The 13,788-nt window shown below is 38.6% G+C and overlaps 1 protein-coding gene across 2 annotated transcripts in view; it reads left to right on the top strand.

Annotated features, from left to right (window-relative positions):
• The window catches only part of LOC311268796 (uncharacterized protein), a 29,397-nt gene extending 18,757 nt beyond the window's left edge, over positions 1-10,640 (top strand). Inside the window, exons 6-9 of one of the 2 annotated variants that reach the window (XR_014624010.1) lie at positions 4,671-5,746; positions 7,645-7,682; positions 8,199-8,224; positions 9,510-10,640. The gene's annotated coding sequence lies outside the window, so the exon portion shown is untranslated. The other variant, XR_014624011.1, reaches the window with a different exon arrangement.
• Positions 10,641-13,788: the final 3,148 nt, after the last annotated feature.

The raw sequence follows: 13,788 nt of genomic DNA, 5'->3' as shown, positions 1-13,788 counted from the left end.
CAGCTTTTTCTGCCAAATGTTCCCCATTCATCCTTATGGGGATTTTTTCAAATTTCGCTCTGCTACTACTTCAGCATACGTTCAGCTATAGAAACCGTTCAACTATCAAAATGTTCAGCTCTTTATGCTCTTTCAGCCTTGTGCTTTTCAGCTTTTCAGCTTTTCAACTTTTTCAAATATTCAGCTTTTTCAAAACTAAAACCAAAATTTTTTCCCATTCATCCTTATGAGGATTTTTTCAAATTTCATTCTACTACTACTTCAGCGTACGTTCAGCTATAGAAACCGTTCAACTATCAAAATGTTCAGCTTTTTAAGCTCTTTCAGCCTTGTGCTTTTCAGCTTTTTAGCTTTTCAACTTTTTCAAATATTCAGCTTTTTCAAAAACAAATTTAACATGGAAACAAATGGGAAAATCCTCAAATCCTCCTCAAAACTCATCCACTTTCAACCTCTTCTGCTCCCTCATACTTTGAGCTAGAGACACCATTCCAACTTTAAACTATTCACAAGACCTTGAACTATTGAACTTGTTTTTCAGTTTTTGAAAATCTTTTACGGTTTTGAAATGATCACAGTTTTAGTTTTAAGGATTTTTAGCTCCTCTTCTGGGTTTATAATGGGTGTGTATTGCGTGAGCTAGAGTGCGGAACATCACCGCTAGAGTGGAGAGCAGCTGGAAAGACTTGAGAAAAAATTGTCTTCAGCTTGATTTGGGTCCCACAGCTTTTACTTCACATAGACAATATATACATAGAAATGTAGGAAATCTTGTTGGCTTTCAGATGATGTTCTTATTTCAGATGTAGGACTTAAACTTTTGGTTGTAGAAGCCCTTGAGCGACAAGCACTCCAGCAACTCCCCCATAAGCCGCAATGTTAACTTTGAGCCTAAATTTCTGGAGTGGAGCAGACGGTACCGGTTTTGTCTCTCGCTCTTGTGCCCTCATTTTTCACTCTACAGAAATAAAAAATACATCACATGGTTCAGCAATGTCTCCTGTTACTCACTGTATACATATTTTGGCCATAACCATTACACTTTTTTCTAAACCTGCAGCTGTTTGGGAGGTGTTTTCCCATTCATTCTTATGGGGACATTTTCAAATTTCATTCTGCTACTGCTCCAGCATATGTGCTGCTACAGAAACTGTTTGGCTGTCAAACTGTTCAGCTTTTCAACCTTTTCAGCTTTTTCAAATATTCAGCTTTATGTTCAGCCATAGAAACCATTCAACTATCAAAATCTTAAGCTTTTTAAGCTCTTTCAACCTTGTACTTTTCAGCTTTTCAACTTTTTAAGCTCTCAAATATTCAGCTTTCTGCCTCTACAGCTTTTTCAAGTATTCAGCTTCATGTTCAGCTATAGAAACCGTTCAACTATCAAACTGTTCAGCTTTTTAAGCTTTTTCAGCCTATTACTTTTCAGCCTTTCTGCCTTTTCAGCTTTTTCAAGTATTCCGCTTTTTTAAATATTCAGCTTTCTGTATTTCAGCTTTTTCAAGTATTCAGCTTCATATTCAGCTATAGAAACCGTTCAACTATCAAACTGTTCAGCTTTTTAAGCTCTTTCAGCCTTGTACTTTTCAGCTTTTTCAAATATTCAGCTTCATGTACAGCTAGAGAAACTGTTCAACTATCAAAATATTCAGCTTCATGTACAGCTAGAGAAACTGTTCAACTATCAAAATGTTCAGCTTTTTAAGCTCTTTCAACCTATTACTTTTCAGCCTTTCTGCCTTTTCAACTTTTGAAAAAATCAGCTTTTTCTGCAAGTTCTTGACCATTCATTCTCATAGTTTCATGCATTTTTTATGCATTAGGCAAGTGTTTTCCAGCACATTCAGCAGATTTTGCAAAATCACTTCAGCAATCAGCATTCACACTGTATTTTCGCAGGAAATACAATTTTTCTAGTTATTATTCTTCTTCCGTACGTTTTTCAGCACCTATCTTCTCCTACAAATTTTGAGCTATAGAAACCATTCAACTATCAAAATGTTCAGCTTTTTAAGGACACTCTTGCTTCCATTTTTCTTTTTTCTATCTTTCATACTTTTGGAAATATTCAGCTTTTTCTGCAAAATTTTCCCCATTCATCCTTATGGGGATTTTTTCAAATTTCGCTATGCTACTACTTCAGCATACGTTCAGCTATAGAAACCGTTCAACTATCAAAATGTTCAGCTCTTTATGCTCTTTCAGCCTTGTGCTTTTAAGCTTTTCAGCTTTTCAACTTTTTCAAATATTCAGCTTTTTCAAAACTAAAACCAAAATTTTTTCCCATTCATCCTTATGGGGATTTTTTCAAATTTCATTCTGCTACTACTTCAGCATACGTTCAGCTATAGAAACCGTTCAACTATCAAAATGTTCAGCTTTTTAAGCTCTTTCAGCCTTGTTCTTTTCAGATTTTTAGCTTTTCAACTTTTTCAAATATTCAGCTTTTTCAAAAAAAAATTTAACATGGAAACAAATGGGAAAATCCTCAAATCCTCCTCAAAACTCATCCACTTTCAACCTCTTCTTCTCCCTCATACTTTGAGCTAGAGACACCATTCCAACTTTAAACTATCCACAAGACCTTGAACTATTGAACTTGATCTTTTACGGTTTTGAAATTATCACAGTTTTAGTTTTAAGGATTTTTAGCTCATCTTCTGGGTTTATAATGGGTGTGTATTGCGTGAGCTAGAGTGCGGAACATCATCGCTAGAGTGGAGAGCAGCTGCAAAAACTTTAGAAAAAACTCTCTTCAGCTTGATTTGGGTCCCACAGCTTTTACTTCACATAGACAATATATACATAGAAATGTAGGAAATCTTGTTGGCTTTCATATGATCATCTTATTTCAGATGTGCGACTTAAACTTTTGGCTGTAGAAGCCCTCGAGCGACAAGCACTCCAGCAACTCCCCCATAAGCCGCAATGTTAACTTTGAGCCTAAATTTCTGGAGTGGAGCAGACGGTACCGGTTTTGTCTCTCGCTCTTGTGCCCTCATTTTTCACTCTTCAGAAATAAAAAATACATCACATGGTTCAGAAATGTCTCCTGTTACTCACTGTATACATATTTTGGCCATAACCATTACACTTTTTCCTAAACCTGTAGCTGTTCGGGAGGTGTTTTCCCATTCATTCTTATGGGGACATTTTCAACTTTGGTTCTGCTACTGCTCCAGCATATGTGCAGCTACAGAAACTGTTTGTCTGTCAAACTGTTCAGCTTTTTCAAATATTCAGCTTTCTGCCTTTTCAGCTTTTTCAAGTATGCAGCTTTATGTTCAGCTATAGATACCGTTCAGCTATTAAAATCTTCAGCTTCATGTTCAGCTAGATAAATTGTTCAGCTATCAAAATGTTCAGCTTTTTAAGCTCCTTCAACCTATTCAAATATTCAGCTTTATGTTCAGCTAGAGGAACTGTTAAACTATCAAAATATTCAGCTTTCTGTTCAGCTAGAGAAGCTTTTCAACTGTCAAAATATTCAGCATTTTTATCCCATTCAGCATATTATTTTTCAGCTTTTCAGCTTTTGAAAAATTCAGCCTTTCCTGTAAAATCTTGACCATTCATTCTCATTGGGAAATTTAAAATTTCCTTCTGCTACTGCTTATGTTCAGCTAGAGAAACTGTTTGGTTTTCCAAATCTTCAGCTTTTTAAGACCATTCAACCTTGTACTTTTTAGCTTTTCAGCCAGCTTTTTCTGCTAAATTGATTCTCATGGAAACATGTTCAACTTTTGTTCTGCTACTGCTTTAGCATACGTTCAGCTAGTAGTTCTTTTACTATTACTACTTCAACTGCTACTTGTACTACTACTACTTGTACTACTTCTACTTCAACTACTACTTGTACTACTACCACCACAACTAATGCTGCTACTTGTACTACTACTACTTGTCTTACAACTACTTCTACTACTACTACTACTACTACTACTTCTACTACCACCACTACTAGAAGTTGGCTGTGTGTGTGTGTGGCATGGATATGGACTACATAATGAAGTGATGAAAATCACTAGTAACGGCAATATCCCAGACTCCCTTACAAATCGAGTGATTTTAAGAGTTGTTGCATCATGAGGAGAAGCTTAATCAACTTTTGGGAACACCTATGACACATTTACAGTCATTGGTGCCTTCTTTCAAATTCGGCATTAAGAACAATACATTACGATTTGTCTTTCATTGTGAAAAGTGTCAGTTTCTTCGCGGCATCGCTGTATAAGCCTGTTACTTCGTCGCCGGACTCCCTTAAAAAAACAACAACTTTTAAACTTGTTGCGTTAGGAGACACTGTAAAAACGTTGTGAAACGCAGTGTACAACGTATTCTTAACAATTTGGGCACAGTTGTTCATTCGGCAAAGGTTATACATGAAGAAATGTTTTCTTTGCGTAAGAAACATATCCGTTTGTTCCAATGACGTCGGCGTAGCCCTGTATTTTCAAATCTAGCGGGGCACGACGCATTTAATGTCGGACATTGTATGCGCTGTTATCTACGTTATCTATTTCCGTCTTAACGTTGGTTAGGGTTACTCATACAAGAGATCCCCACAAAGCTCACAATGTCACACGAGTCCTGACTTCTTTTACCACGGGCTCTATGAGATATTGCAGGATTTGGGGATCGCTTTCAGAGGTTTTTGTGTTTAATGCCAGAATTTCCGAGTGTCACCTGAACGCCTCAATCAAACGTTGACGTGCCAGCCGGATCTTTCGTCAGTCGCTGTATGCTGTTTGACAGGTAAGTCTGCTTCACACGGCCGGCAGTTATGAACGGTCCAAATACAGGTTTATTGTTTCAGAAGTACATTGAGACTGGTGTTTAATTCAAACGGGAGTAAAGATGAATTTATGGGCGCAGAGTTTTTCTTGTTCGGCAAAGCCTATATTGTTGGCTACTCGATGGTAACGTTGCTAGCATAACCGCTAACGCTAACCAACTTAACTGACAAGCGCGTGAAGCAGTTATGAACGGAGAGCCGACCCAGAGGCCCAGTGTATTTGGCTAGAACAACCACCATACAAATACAGGTTTATTGTTTCAGAAGTGGTGTTTAATTCATACTGGAGTGAACATGAATTAATGGGCGCAGAGTTTTTCTTGTTCGGCAAAGCCTTTATTGTTGGCTACCCGATGGTAACGTTGCTAGCATAACCGCTAACGCTAACCAAGTTAACTGACGAGCGCGTGAAGGAGTTATGAAAGGAGAGCCGACGTCAGTTAGCTGCAGTTAATATCAGAGGCCCAGTTTATTTGGCAAAGGCAACCAACAGCCAACGTACTAACAGCAGTTTTCAGTTCAGAGCATTGTCCCATTTATTTTAATCATGTATTTTTTTCAGTTTACAGATAACTTTTCATTTAGTTTTAAATGTGTTTCTATGTGGCTGGCTAATTTGTTGTCGGTTGTGCAAGTTATAAACCAAAGGCTACAGCTTTTTGTCACAAGCGAACTTAATTTGAGTGACAAAAAACTAGGATAATAATATACTGTATTACAGTATTACTATTACTACTATTATATCATACTATTATAGGTAGCTGCCTCTCTGCAGACACTACTCTGATGCCCAACCACTATTTGATTGGTTACATAACTAATGACAATAAATTCAAATGAGCTGTGACACTGGTTTTTTGAAGTTAACTGAAACTCTCATCTTCTTTCTCTCCCCCCCAAACCACTGACCCTCCTCATGTTCCTGCTGATGTCCTGTGCTGTCTCTGCAGTGTGAGTACAAATACACACACACACACACACTATGTTTGTTAAGACTGTCACCAAACTGATATGCGAGTCGTTTAGTAGTTTGGACTGACTCCCCATCCATATAATCTTTGTTGACAGGAATTACATCCATACATTGAACATTCAGTACCCAGAAAATAATAATCTAACAATGTGATCTCAATTGAAATAAGATGAGACCTGCTGGTTTTCTGAGAACAAAAAAGTAGGATAATAATTGAAAATGTATTTACAGTTTACACTATGATATGTAGCTGCCTCTCTGCAGACACTACTGCGAAGCCTTGCTCACTCTCCCATCCACAACCATTATCTGATAGGTTACATGTGTAATGGCCTATTAACACTGGAGGCTACTGTGTCACATCAATTAATCCCATTATCAATTCAATTGAGCTGAGGAATGTTGCTAGCATAACCGCTAACACTAACCAAGTTAACTGATATGAAGGAGTTATGAAAGGAGAGCCGATGTCAGTTAGCTGCAGTTAATAGCAGAGGCCCAGTGTATTTGGCTAAGGCAACCAACAGCCAACGTACTAACAGCAGTTTTCAGTTCAGAGCATTGTCCCATTTTATTTTAATCATGTATTTTTTTCAGTTTACAGATAACTTTTCATTTAGTTTTAAACCTGTTTCTATGTGGCTGGCTAATTTGTTGTCGGTTGTGCAAGTTATAAACCAAAGGCTACAGCTTTTTGTCACAAGTAACCTTAATTTGAGTGACAAAAAGTAGGATAATAATATACTGTATAACAGTATTACTATAATTACTATGATATCATACTATGATATGTAGCTTCCTCTCTGCATATACTACTGATTGCTTACATGAGTAATGGCCTATCAACACTTATCAATTCAAATGAGCTGTGACAGTGGTCAGGGGTAGACAAAAGGGGAAGGGCCAGTGGCTTTTGAAGATCACCGGCCCCACCATTGTAACCACTGGCCCAGGAATCGATCCCCATAATAACGAAAAAGAACAATTTGATTTAATAACATTTATTTTAATACTGCAGTACTGAGTACTCTCTGACTTCGTCCTCTTCAGGCAGACCTGATGTGAAGTGCTTTTTTCATGAGGGTCAAAGCCACTAGCCCCTTCTGCCACATGGCCCTTGTAGAGTGGAGAATTCCTCATATGAACAAGAAAAGAAAAAAATCACAACTCACATCTCCTGCCTGTAGTCATCATAAATATAAAAGCGTTCTGGTGGCCCTGACGGTTTTAAAAGTATGTCCGGGACACCGGGCCATTTATATTGTCGAGCCCTGCTGGTTTTCTGCAATTAACTGAAACTCTCAACTTCTCTCTCCCCCCACCCCACCCCCTAAACTGCTGACCCTCCTCGTGTTCCTGCTGATGTCCTGTGCTGACCCTGCAGTGTGAGTACAAACACACACACATATTGTTTGTTATGACTGTCACCAAACTAATATGTGAGTCGTTTTGTAGTTTGGAATGACTTCCCATCCATATAATCTTTGTTGACAGGAATTACATCCATACATTGAAAATTCAACACCCAGAAAATAATAATCAAACAATGTGATCTCAATTGAAATAAGACCTGGTGGTTTTCTGAGAACAAACTGAACATCTGTCTGTCTTCCACACTCTTTCTGGCGGCCCAACCACACTGTAGTCTTGCTCAATGTCCTGTCCAAGTTGCAATAAACATGATAATCATATGACACCAAGCACATCCAGTTTTGCCACAAAATCGTGTGTGTGCGCTGCTTCTCCAACTAACAGAATGGAGAAGCAGCGTGACGTTAATACCAACAAAATGATAATTTCAAGTATACACAGAGCTGAGATGGAGAAGTATTTAGTCGTGATTTGTAGTTAAACTAATATATGTTTCCTTTCTTAGATATAGAGGACATTGACCGACGCCTGCGTTTTTGCCTGGTAAGTATGGAAGCTGCAACAGCCTACATAAATTGACAGTAACGCAGTTTAGTATCTCAAACTGTTTAATCTTGTTTGGATTCACACGATTTATATATTTTGTGATTTCTTTATTTTTACATGTCTCAAAATAAAAAAAATTGGGCAAGTTACTTTAAATTAATAGTTACAGTTGCTTCTCTTAAAAGTAATTGAATTACTTTAGCAATTGCTGCATATAAGAATAATTAGTTACTCATAAAACAAACAGTTCTGTCTCTCACATACACACACAGCTCAGCACTGTATCGAAGGGCTGATTTTGTGGTAATGTCATTCATGGCACAGACTGATTTTGGTGAAGCACAGGCAACATACACTGTGTAGAGTGTACCCAGCTCACTGTACAGAGAGCTGAGATGGAGCAGTATTAAGGCCCTTAATTGAAATTAGTTGGGAGGTTGGTTTTCTTCAGTGAATTGAAAATCTCAATTTCTCTCTCCCTCACTCAACTGAACTTCGTTGGATTCCTGCCAGCCTGTGACTCCTGCAAACTCTGAAGCGTAAGAGCACACGGAGACATTATGATTGTTTTGAACTGATATTTCATGGGTTTACAATTTAGGATGAGTCCCCATTCAAATAAACTTAGTCGATGGGAATCACGTACACACTTTATATAATCAATAATAAATTAAACACCCTGAAAAACAATTTGATCCGGGTACATTTGAGATGTGACCCCCTGATTTTTTGAGAAGAAAGTAAACATCATATCTTTCTGTCTCCATACTTCTGGCTGTCTCTAGCTGTATACTAAGGCTCGGCATTATGGACCAAAATTCCTGTCATGGTATTTTCAGGCTGATTGTCAACACAAGCTAGATATATCTCCGCATTTTCTACACAGAAGGCTTTTATATGTCACAAGAACTTTTATTTAAACAGACTGTGACAAATCTTCATAACATGTAAATTCAAATCTATAAATTAATTAAAAAAACTAGCAGGCCTGTAGGTTAAGGTTTGTTTTTTCACTGGTGCTACGTGCTGATCTGATTAGAGTTTTGCAGCACAAGACACAAAACCATATGTTAATAATTGTGTAATTGTATGAAGTCCATGATAGTTTGATCCATAACATTCTGTGTTGAGGGAGTTTATGTTATTTTGAAAAGAAAAAAATAGTATAGAAAAATACAAACATTCTTTTAAATGTATTTAGTGATGAATGATTATTCATGGACATAGCATGGAAAGAGAGAGAGAGACTTGATCAGCGTTTTTGTGAAATGCTTGTATTGTCTTTGCACTGCATTTTTATAAACACATTTGTAGCTTGCGTCCAGGCACTGTCTCTCTGTCACCCTCACTCACAAACAAGCACACAGACACTCACCTGACTCAGACAAACAGTTGCGTCTCTCACGCACACACAGCTCAGCACTGTATGGCTGGGCTGCTACTGCAGTAATGTCATTCATGGCTCAGATTTTGACATACACTATATCAGGATTGGCACTCTGTAGTGATTTGACCATAAGCACACACTTTCTAAAGCTATTGGCTACAGCAGCTGCTTCAACACACTGTTGTGAAATTGTAGTGGAAAAGAAACCTCAAGACAAGCCCTAATGAACTGATGCATTTCATGACTACTGGTTTTCACATTTCAAATGAATTTATTGGAATCCCTGCTGGCCGATAATTTATCAGCATAATTTATTATGTGCATCCCTAATGTTTTTACATCATGTTCATGTTTAGCTCAGGGTAGAAGCTACTTGAGTTTTTTGTTCCTTATATTCCAACAGCAGTCTAATTGATCTTTCCCATTTTGTCTTACAGGTGCCTTGCTGATTTTCTATCTGTTGGCTGAAAACCTGAGAGCTCTCTCAGACTCTCACGCTCTCTCTCCCTTTCTGTCCAATCAGACTTCAGTCCCTGATTGTTGTTATCAAGCCTCTATCTTTGACTGAAAACCTGAGAGCTCTCTCAGACTCTCACGCTCTCTCTCCCTTTCTGTACCAATCAGACTTCAGTCCCTGATTGTTGTTATCAAGCCTCTTATCTTTGACTGAAAACCTGAGAGCTCTCTGACTCTCACGCTCTCTCTCCCTTTCTGTACCAATCAGACTTCAGTCCCTGATTGTTATCAAGCCTCTATCTTTGACTGAAAACCTGAGAGCTCTCTCAGACTCTCACGCTCTCTCTCCCTTTCTGTACCAATCAGATATCAGATTTCAGATTTTGGCTTGAGATTTCAGATTTTGGCTTGAGATTTTCTATCTGTCAAATCTGAGAGTTCCTACACTCTCGCGCTCTCTCTCCCTTTCTGACCTATCGGGCGACTGAACCTGATAGTGATAAGACGATATCAGCTCAGACAATATGAACAGACTTTGAGATCATATCAGCACTTTGAGATCAAATCAGCACTTTGAGATCATATCAGCACTTTGAGATCATATCAGCACTTTGAGATCAAATCAGCACTTTGAGATCATCACAGTTTTTGGACTTTGTTGAGAACAATTGAGCTGCCCTTTGTGATCGAGTTTGACCAGCACATTACCTTGAGAAAACATTACAAGCACTGTTGACTCTGCTGTTACCACTAACTTATTGACTTGACTTGATTTGACAAGCATTTACTAGCATTTGATTTTTGAATTGCTAACATTAATTCTAATTAACTTAATTATTAAGTAAAGTTTTGAAATAATTGATTTGAACATTGATAAATTGTCAGAAGATATTGGATAATTTAACATTGGACTGAGATTTTTCATTTTTCAAACGTTTGAGTTTACAATTAGTGGGAAAGTGTAAAGGTAAAACCATATTTTACAGTGCATTAGTTGTCTGTGACTTGCATCTGATTCTACTTCATCTTGTAGTCCTGCTCACATTACTTAAATCAATAAGTGTTTTATTGTTGTTTGAACCTGTTGTAATAAAAAACCTTTATTGCTGTTGTCTTTTTGTTGTTGTTTGAAGAAGCTGTTTGATTCTGACATTTAAATATAAATCTGAATACATTTCTTTAGTCTTATACATTAAGTTTGTTAAGGAATAAGATTTGGATTGTTGTCACTGGAAGGCATAGTACTAGCCTACAGCTATTCTCACTTGAATATCACATTTGAGCATTAGTACATATCTCTTGATAGTGCCTTAAAGCATTGAATAAACAGCTAAAAAATAAAATAAACTTCAGTTTTACCTGAGCATACGTTAAGCCCATTTCTGCAGGCTAAAAAAAGGTTTTCTGAAAAAAATAAATTGGTTTGAATCTACAACAATGCCTAGGAGAAGTAAGAAGTCTCAAGCTGTACGCATGCGCTGGCAGAGATCAGGTGAGATGCACGGTGCTACAACAGCTGAACAGGAAGCATGTGTTGGTCCCCAGAGCAGTGGAGAGGTCATGACGTCTGCAGCATCTCATGTACCAAGTGTCAACCAGGCAGGTCAACATGATGCATTGTGCTCACCAGGCATTTCTTATGCTGACGTAAAGAGGACACTTCACAGTAATGACCCAAGTGCATCAGCTACTTCAAATGCTAACCAGGTAAACCATTCAGGTGATGTGCCTTCGCCAAAAGTCTCTTATGCTGACATGGTAAAGAGGGGACGTCACAGTAATGATCCCATAGAAAAAGTTAGCTCCCATGCTGTAAGCTATTCGGGTGATGTGCACAAGATCTCACATTCTGACATTGTAGAGGCAGATCTCAGTGTAGCAGGGCCATCCAATGCAGACTATGTGGACCTCACAGAGCAGCCTTCTGAAAAACACGTCTGTGCATCACGCAGCCAGGCCTCTCTCAAATATGGCAAATTCAGGAACCAGCAGTGTACCTGTAACTCATTAACCTTTCTTGCATTTCTCTATGAGAACGAAAACATCACCAGAGCAGACCTTGACCTTGTTTTGGATAAAGGTAATGTGTTATATAAACAAGCCAGGAAAAGGGTCCCTAATCACAGCCATTTGACTACTGATGAGCTACCTCATAAGGTTCGTACACGCAGACACAGACTTCATGCAGACATGAAAATACTGTCAAGATACGGGACGTTTGGCGAACCTTTACCTGGAGCTGTAGATGACTATCTGGACCTGGAGGCAGGACTGAGCTGTTTGTTATCAGAGGTCCAATATGCACTGCTGCTGATGAGATCGTTGTGTATCGCAGTATTCAGAACCAGGTCAGGCAGATACGGTTTCTTTGATCCACACCCCAGAACAGCCAAAGGTTTGCCTTTACCCCTGGGTTCGGTCATGGCTGGTACAGCTGTCATGCTGACATTCCCTAAACTCAGTGACATGATTGACAGGCTCATGAAGCAACACAAGATGATGGACATACATTCCTCCTGTACCTATGAGTTGAAGCCTGTGGAGTTTTACAATGTGAACACAGCAAACCTGAATAGAGCCATGCCAGACACACACAGTCCACCTACCACTCAGACTGCTGCTCTATCAACTGCTGTGCTGGATGATGCACTTCAGAAAGAGGCAAGCCTGAGTGCTCCAAGGTTAACCAATGTTGTTACTGATGTCTGCAATAACACTGTACATGAAGCATGCACTGACATGGAAACTGAACCAGAGCCATTGAGCCAATTCACTTTGAATTCAGACACATCACATGATGCTCCTCAAAATGAATCAAACTCTTCTGCTCCAATAATTGATACAATGGTGAGTGATAGTGCCTTACGTGACATCTCCCATAAACTATCGAAAATTAATAAAGAGGCAAGAAGGAAATATAAGAAGAGACTTTTGTGCTCTGGAAAGGTATCTCAAAGAAAGGAGAATCAAAAGAGGAAAGAAAAGGAAAAGTATGCTTCTGACAAAACATTCAGAGCAAAGAAAAAATCTTCTGCAAAACGGCAATATTCTGATGAAGAACTCAGGCAAAGAAAACAAGCAAATTTCAGAAACTTTTATCGAAAAAAACCTGAATTACGCCTAAAGAAGAGAAATGATATAACAACTGCATATAGAGAAAATCCTGAATTCAGACAGAAACAAAAAGACTACATAACAAACCAGTACAGAAACAATCCTAAATTCAGAGAAAAACAAAAAGGGTACATAACAAAACGGTACAGAAACAATCCTGAATTCAGAGAAAAACAAAAAGGGTACATAACAAAACAGTACAGAAACAATCCTGAATTCAGAGACAAACAAAAAGGGTACAGAATGAACCAATACAGACACAATCCTGATTTCAGAGAAAAACAAAACCAGTACTTTATGAATCGATACAGAAATGATGTTGGATTCAATAGGAGACAGCGATTTTACTTTGCACAGCGTTGTATACATGACCAAGCCCTCAGGGTAAAACACAGACAACTAATGAGACAACGAATGCATGAGAGGCGTAACAGCAATCTTGCATTCAGGAGTATGCATAAGATAAGATGTGCAATGAGAATAACAAGGAAATACAGACAAATACAAAGACAAGCACATGAGAGTGACAGAGAGGCTGAAAACCCCTTGATCAATGAGGCCATATCTGTTTTCAGATCACAAATAAAGGCTGGTCCCACATTTTGTTGCACAGTGTGTCATAAGGCTTCATTTCCAAATCAAGTTCAACGCTGCACAAGGTCAAAGTATGTAACAAATCCAGATGTGGTTGAAGCATGCCTGACTGGAAAGTATGTTCATATTTGTGATGAAGGCTGCAGAAATGAACAGTGCAAAGTTCCTGATGAGAGAAAGACAGAGTGGATTTGTCATACCTGCCATAGTCACCTTAAAAAAGGAGCCATGCCCAGCCTTGCTATAGCCAACAACTTGGAGCTTACTGACATTCCACCTGAACTGTGTGATCTCAACATATTGGAAAGACATCTAATCGCCAAGTGCATAGCATTTGCAAAAATTATTCCTCTTCCTAAAGGACGACAGCAATGTATTCGAGGGAATGTTGTCTGTGTTCCATCTCAGATTGAGGAAACTGTTAACGCTCTGCCAAGACTGAGAAGTGAGTCACAAGTACTGAGAGTAAAGCTAAAGAGGCGGTTGTGTTACAGAGGTCATCAGGTGTTCCAGACTGTTACCTGGTCTAAACTGGTGCAAGCACTGAATAAA

Source organism: Pagrus pagrus, assembly GCF_965226575.1.
Source record: "Pagrus pagrus genome assembly, chromosome: 13".
In the NCBI taxonomy this organism is placed as follows: domain Eukaryota; kingdom Metazoa; phylum Chordata; class Actinopteri; order Spariformes; family Sparidae; genus Pagrus; species Pagrus pagrus.
The sequence above is the reverse complement of the archived record's forward strand: the minus strand, read 5'-3'. Positions and strand labels throughout refer to the sequence as shown.